Below are 8,310 nucleotides of genomic sequence, written 5' to 3' on the forward strand. Positions count from 1 at the left end.
TCCAAAACATGCCAGAAATTACATATATTCTGACTTTGCAAACTAGAACATTTACATTCACATGCAATCCTACATATATTTATGGGCAGTTTACTATTTTGCTGCCACCCAGTGTCGGACTGGCCCACCAGAGGACCGGAGGATCCTCCGATGGGCCCCCAGCTTTAGAACCTGAACTAACACTGACTGACATGCCATTTCTCACTTGTTCTTCATTGGTTGGCCCCCAGGATCATTTCCTCTGGTGGGCCCCAGATATCCCAGTCCGACACTGCTGCCACCTACTGACCAAAGTTATTACTGCAGAATATATGACACATAGCAAATAACTCCACATTCTTACATAACCAATAAACAGGCTTAGATACTGGAAAAGTAAAGTTCAAGGGTCAGGGTGGAGGGGGAAAAAACACTCCGTGATCAATTACTCCTCAGTCTCTCCTGTTGATATGGTCGAGCATATCGGAGACATTCTTACCCCCATTCTAAATATTTTCCATATGAGTTATGCAATGGAAAAATAGAGATATATTAATTGGTAAGAAAAAGCTTTTGGTACATGATATAAAGCTGCTCGCCATAAAGAACACTCTTGGCGTCACCCGTGTGGGAGCACAGCTGTAGATGAAGATAGCGATGGAAGCAGAACAGATGTCAGATCAGCAGGTTTACGTACAACACCTGAGCAGTATTGTGGCCTTAATCTTGAGGTCAGGTCCCTCCAGTGACCAGGCAAGAACTTCTATATACAAGAACAGGGCTAGTTGCATTGACTACCTGGCTCCTGGGATTTGCCTAGTCTTATATCTGGTAAGGAGCCAAGAACTGGGCTATAGAGTGGTAGGAGGAGGAGATGGGTAACAGGAGCAGCACAACACATGGCAAGTTGATCGGATAGGTGACAGCCAGATACGTCATAACTCTTATCAGTCATTGGTTAATAAAGTAATAAAGAGAAGGAATAACCTCTTATGAGACTGCTTCTGACTGTCTGAGAAGTAAAAACAAAAAAAGCCCTCTGCGTTTAAGATGGACTTGAGCCACTATGAGCCCATTAAAGATTAAAGGGGTTATCCAGTAAAAAGTGTTGTTTTTTTAAATCAATTGGTTTCAGAAAATTTAAAAATTTGTAATTTACTTCTATTTAAAATTCTTAAAGGGGTTATCCAGCGCTACAAAAACATGGCCACTTTCCCCCTACTGTTGTCTCCAGTTTGGGTGGGGTTTTGAAACTCTGTTCCATTGAAGTAAATGGAGCTTAATTGCAAACTGCACCTGAACTGGAGACAACAGTAGGGGGAAAAGTGGCCATGTTTTTGTAGCGCTGGATAACCCTTTTAAGTCTTCCCATACTTATTAGGTGCTTGATTTCCTGCAGGAAATGTATTCTTTTCAGGCTGACACAGTGCTCTCTGCTGACATCTCTGTCTGAGACACGTACTGTCCAGAAGAGCAGCAAGTTCCTATAGAAAACCTCTCCTGCTCTGGACAGTTCCTGACATGGACAGAGGTGGCAGCGGAGAGCACTGTGTCAGACTGGAAAGAATACCACATTTCCTGCAGGACATATAGCAGCTAAGTACTGTAACACTTGAGATTTTTAAATAGAAGTAAATTACAAATCTATAAAACTTTCCGGCACCAGTTGATTTAAAAGAAAAAGATTTTCGCTGGTTAACCCCTTTAAAGTGGTCATCCAGGCTTAGGCTATGTTCACACTACATATATGTCCGGCCATAGTTCGTACGCGGCCAGACATGTGCGGCTGAAACTACGGCCGTGGGAAAAATAGACATACGGACGGATTGCGAACATGCAGGCAAACCGCGAACATACGCCCGTAGTACAGTTATGCTTCCTAGCTTGTTTCGAAGCGATCTGAAACAGGTCATTTACTTGGAAATCTTCGCCCAGCCCAATAAAACACACAGAACCTTTTGGATCTAAAAATCAAGTTCAATTTGGCTGAAATAAGTACTCCGTACGGGACCGCATTGAAATCCACGGCCTTAAGTTGGAACAGTTTGGGCCACAAACAATGGTCGTGTTCATTTTTCACGGCACCGTATATGATCCGGCCGTAGGCTCATACGTATTGTGCATTGTGCGGCCGTATATCGTATACTTTCCAGCATACGCATCAACCTCATAACTACGGGCGTATATTCGCGGTTCGCACTACAGGCGGAAATATACGTAGTGTGAACATGGCCTTATTGTGTACTCCTACAGAGACAATGAGATGAGACCTACCTTTAAGCAGATCCTGTGCTTCTGCTGCAATCGAGGGTTCAAGTACTCACCCTCCATTTGGTCAACGAACACTGAGAGGAGAATATTGGCTGACAATGGACATATGGTTAGGGACTCCACACTATAAACCGATTTGGTACAAGCTCTGAATTTACTCTTTGGGCACCAGGACTGCATCCAATGATGATCCACCAGAAGTGGACATGGGGTAATTTGTTGGAGCAGAATGAATGTTATAGAGTAGAAGGGGGCAAAATCAAATTCTGTGTTTCTGTCAATGGCAGAATCATTAGGGGTAATAGACTCCTTATAAAGAATCCTACTCACAAAGATCAAGGAGCAAGGTGAAATAGCTGTGATCACTGGCCAAACTCAAGATTTTCAAACCACGTTTACTCTGGAGAGTTGACTGCTGGTATAAGCATCGTGGAATAAGTGCAACGGGGCAAAAGTGAGTAGATAAAAAACTGCAGTAGTTAAGGTAAGCTATAAAGGAACTGAATTTATCTTTATCTTCATATAAACTACTAAAAAGAAAAAAAAAGAAAAAAATTATTGTTAATACATAACTAAATTAAATTCTCTCCTCATCTTCACGACGGCACCACAGGAGTTAACTCGTTCCCTAGGGACAGAAAAAGCATAAACTCGAGAGGTTAAAAGCCCCTCCCCTTCCCACAATCACCAGTGCTTTTCCTGTCCCTTCGGGAAGGCACGAGAGGTGGGGATCCGTTATGAAGAAGAGGAGATCCCCGAAGAGAAATAAACCCCCCACAGCCGGGTTGATCGGGGTTCGTCCCCCTTCCTCCCTGGGAGCGGCTATGGATCGGAGATCCGGGGGTTCGGGATGGTCCGGTCCGTTCGATCCCGGTGTGAGCGGTCTGCGCGGGGTCCTGATCCTGATCCGGTTGGCTCCCCGGGCGCACGTGGACCAAGTCACCTGCCGCCAGGTAAGTAGAGGCCGCGGATCTTCCGGGTATCGGTGCTGCATGGTGTCTGACCTTCTTCCGGTCACGCGGTGTTCACCGGAAGTGAGGCGGCAGGGGTCACAGTGAAATCCTCACGCTACGTGGGGACGTACTGACGTCACACGCCAAATTGAAAATTCTGGGATGCATATAAGAAGAGCGAGTCGTCCGTCTGATGAGGTCTGAATTGGGCAGGATGGATTCCTCTTCTTCTGCGACAGTGGCTGCCGCGACTGATAAGACCCCATGCATCCCACGCAGTGAGTACTTATTTCTGCTGATATGACTACTCTTATGGGGGATCTGGTTCTCAACTATTCACTTCTCCCTACCTTAAGCACTGGGTGTATCCTTTTGATCCTATCTCCCTTATACCTTTTAGGATAAGGATAAGGACAAGGATTCTGCTCAAAAGGAGAAAGCAAAGGCTCCTCCTCCAAGGAAGTGTGGGACCTGTAATAGTCGCCTATCTTCTTCATATAAGAAAAATATCTGCTCCTCTTGTATTGGGGATATCGTAAAGGAGGATAGAGCTTCCTTTCTGGCCGAGATCAGACAAATGATGAAGGATGAAATTAAGGCCTCTCAATCTGTAGCTGCTCCAGCATCTGTTCCCCAGGTGGTCCCTACGGTTCCCCCGCTGGTGGTTTCTACTCCTACTCCTCTCAATATAGCTCCTCCTGACCCTTCCCCAGCCAGCGTATCAGGGGAATCGGTTAGATCTAAAAGACGCAGATCAGCATCTCCAGAATCTGATTGCGAGTCGGGTCACATATCAGATTCAGTGATCGTCTGTGACGAGGAAGTTGAGACTGTAGAACGGGTTAAGAGATATCTCTTCCCCTCTGAATGTACAATACCCTTTGTTGAAGCTGTAAGACAGGCCCTGGGTATGGAGGAAGTCCAGGAAGACATAGCTCCTAAAGATAGACTTTTTGCTGGTCTCAAATCTAAAGAGAAAACTGTCTTCCCCATTCATGAAGCACTTCAAAGTCTGGTGCTGGATGAATGGAAAGAACCTGAAAGAAGGTTCATTATCCCGGGAGAGATTAGGAAGAGGTTACTCTTCAAGGAGGAGGATATTTGTAAATGGGATAAGTCACCTAAAATAGAAGCTCAGCTAGCTAAAGTCTCCAAGAAAATGGTTCTTTCCTTTGAAGACTCCTCTCAGTTAAAAGATCCCATGGATCGTAAAGCGGAGAGTTTATTAAAAAAATCCTGGGACTCTAGCTCCTTTTCCATTAATAACATTGCTGCAACTAATGTAGCAAGGGCCATGCATATATGGCTTGAACAGCTGCAAAATAGTCTGAAGGAAAAATCCTCGGATGAGGATATTTCTGAATCCATAACGTTACTTAAAGATGCTGCAGCTTTCCTAGCAGACTCTTCTGCAGAATCAATTAGAGCAGCGGCCAGAGATGGAGCTTTTACTACAGCAGCCCGACGGACTCTATGGTTAAAAGATTGGTCTGGAGATAACATTTCAAAATCGAAATTATGTGGTATACCCTTTGAGGGGAATTCTGTCCTTGGTACAGGCTTAGATAAGATCTGCGAAAAATCATCGGATAAGAAGGCGGCCCTTCCAGAGGGTAAGACACCAAGGAAGACCGAGCCATATAAAAGACCTAGGTACCAGGAACAGACCAGAGGCAAAGGGAAGTCTGGAGGTCGCTGGAGCTACAAGAAGGGAGGTAAAAGCAAGAATATTTTTTACTCTCCCAAAGGCTCCCAAGAAAAACAATGACCCTGGTAGGGGGGAGACTGTCCAAGCATGGGGAAGCTTGGAATCAGATAACACAGAACTCTTGGATTCTAGATATAATTCAACAGGGTTACAACATAGAGTTCACTCAGTTTCCTCCCAAAAGATTCCTAATCTCCCGCCAATCTTCCCCACTTCTACAAAAAGAACTAGTCAACAGTGTAAAGAAACTCATACTGTCAGACGTTGTGTCGCCTGTCCCAGTGACAGAACTAGGGAAGGGCCATTATTCCAACCTGTTCTTGGTGAAGAAACCAAGCGGGTCATACAGACTTATTATAAATCTAAAACCCTTGAACAAAGTAGTGAAATAGAAAAGGTTCAAGATGGAGTCGATAAGATCAGTCGGTAAAGTTCAGCACTTCCAATTTAAAGCTCTCCCATTTGGGATATCTTCAGCTCCCAGAATATTTACGAGTGTGATGGGAGAGGTGGCCTCCTATTTACACTTGAGAGGGGTAAGCATTGTATGTTATCTGGATGATCTTCTCTTAATTGCAGATTCTCCACAAAGGCTACTCCAAGATCTGGAAGTAACAGTAGATCTACTAGGGAATCTGGGATGGCTGATAAACAAAGAGAAATCAGATCTTCTACCAAGTACCCAGAAGGTATTTCTGGGAATCCTTTTAAATTCCTCCATGCAAATGTCTTTTCTCCCCTTAGACAAGACGTTATCATTAATAAAGTAGACAACTTCAGGGGGAAGAGGTCTTGCAAGATCCGAGAAGCTATGTCTCTACTGGGATCCTTTACAGCCTGTATTCCGGCCGTTCCATGGAGCCAGGCCCACTCAAGGATGCTGCAGGGACAAATTCTTTCTGTTTGGAATCATCAACAAACAGGTCTGGACAAACTAATGTCTATCTCTCCACAGGTCCGACAGTCCCTCAGATGGTGGCAGTGTCCGGAAAATCTTGCAAAGGGTGTTCATTGGAATCCGACCCCCAGAATTACAATGACCACGGATGCAAGCAAGACAGGATGGGGAGCCCAGGTGGAAGAACTCCTTCTACAGGGACTATGGTCTCAGAACATAAAGACGAGATCATCCAATTACAGAGAACTGATGGCGGTCTGGATGTCTTTGAAACAAGCAGAAGATACTCTAAGAGATGCACACATCCAGATATTATCGGACAACATTACAACAGTGGCCCATCTGCGCCATCAGGGCAGTGCAAAAAAGAACTCGCTTCAAAACATCTCAGCAAGGATTTTTGCTTGGTCAGAGGAAAACATCTTATCTCTCAGTGCGACACATCTCAGAGGCTCAGAGAATGTAAGTGCGGATTATTTAAGCAGACACGTAATTCACCCGGGAGAATGGTGCCTCAACAACAGGATCTACCAGCAGTTAACCAACAGATGGGGACATCCACTGGTGGATTTATTTGCCAACGCCCGGAACAAGAAGTCTCAGAACTTCTTTTCCCTGAAACCCAGGGACGGAGCGATGGGAATAGATGCCCTATCCCAGCAGTGGAATTTCAGTCTGGCATATGCCTTTCCTCCAATTCCTCTAATACCGAGAACTCTTCAAAAGATTCAGAAGGAAGGAGGTCTGACGATCTTCATCGCCCCCTATTGGCCGAGAAGATCTTGGTTCGGTCTCCTACAGAACCTGGCAGCAGAACCTCCAATCCTCCTTCCAGAGGAACCGGATCTCCTTTTCCAGGGCCCTCTTTTCCATCCTGATCTACAGACTCTCAAGCTGTCAGCATGGATGCTGAGAGGTGCATGCTCAGAAGTAGAGGGTTATCTGAAGAAGTGATTTCCACCATATAGAAAAGTCGGAAACCAGTAACAAATAAAATCTATTTGAAGGTCTGGAAGGTATTTTAAACCTGGTGCACAACAAAACCAATCCTTCCAGCAGAACCTAATATTACTCAGATACTGGATTTTCTTCAAGCAGGTCTTACGAAAGGACTAAAGCCCGCCACTTTAAAAGTGCAGGTGGCAGCCCTCTCAGCCATCTATGACTGTTCTATCGCAGAACATAGATGGATCAAAAAATTAATGAGAAGGGCCCAACGTCAGTCACCTTCTATAAAAAAATCTACATCCACCTTGGGATCTTAATACGGTGCTTCAGGGTCTCACCCGTTCACCCTTTGAACCTTTAGAGGAAACGGACATAAGATTGCTATCCTATAAAACTGCATTTCTAGTTGCCATAGTCACTGCTCGAAGAGTGGGGGAATTACAGGCCCTCAACATTCGTGAACCATACTTTATCATACAGGATGATAGAATCGTATTAAGAACAGACCCAAATTTCCTCCCTAAGGTTGTGTCTTCCTTTCACCAATCGCAAGAGATAATTCTACCATTATTCTGCTCCTCACCGAAAAACAAGGTGGAACGGAAGTTTCATACATTGGATGTAAGAAGAACTGTTCTTCAATACATAACTGTTTGCAGTCCCTGGAGGAAGGACCAATCATTATTTATACAGTTCCAGGGTAAAAATAAAGGGAAAAAGGTAACCAAAAGCGTCCTAGCGCGATGGATTCGTAATGCAATTGAACAATCATACTGTCTTCTGAATCAAGCTTCACCGCTTCAGATTAAGGCCCATTTCTACTAGAGCTATCTCTACCACTTGGGCAGAAAAAGCCTCCGCTTCAATAGACCAAATATTTTGGGCAGCCACTTGGTCCTCTCCGCACACTTTCACGAAGCACTACAGGCTACAGCTTCAGAGGAATGAAGACCTCACCTTTGGAAGGAAGGTTCTTCAGGCCGTGGTCCCACCCTAAGGTAAATGGTTGGCATTCTCCTGTGGTGCCGTCGTGAAGATGAGGAGAGAAAAAAGTATTAGTCTTACCGGTAAGACTGTTTCTCCAAAATCTTCACAACGGCACCAACACCCCACCCTATACTGTGTGTATATATATATACATATATATATATATATATATATATATATATATATATATATATCTATATATATATATATATATATAGTACTCACGTGGTGCCAGAAGTTGTTATAATACACTGGTGATTGTGGGAAAGGGAGGGGCTTTTAACCTCTCGTGTTTGTGCTTTTCCTGTCCCTGTGCTGTTGTGAAGATTTCGGAGAAACAATCTTACTGGTAAGACTAATACTTTTTTTTTTAATTGAATTTAATGAGGTTAATTTGGTCATTACTGCTAGGTTGTAGTTTGGAGTTTTTGTTTGGTTGCTGCATTTTGTGAATAGGTGTTAAAGGACAAGTACCATGAAAAACTTTTTCCCAGTAATTGAAGCACATTACAAAGTTATATAACTCTGTAATGTGCTTCAATCACCTCTCTGCCTCCCTTCCCTGT

This window comes from Dendropsophus ebraccatus, chromosome 1 (assembly GCF_027789765.1).
Source record: "Dendropsophus ebraccatus isolate aDenEbr1 chromosome 1, aDenEbr1.pat, whole genome shotgun sequence".
In the NCBI taxonomy this organism is placed as follows: domain Eukaryota; kingdom Metazoa; phylum Chordata; class Amphibia; order Anura; family Hylidae; genus Dendropsophus; species Dendropsophus ebraccatus.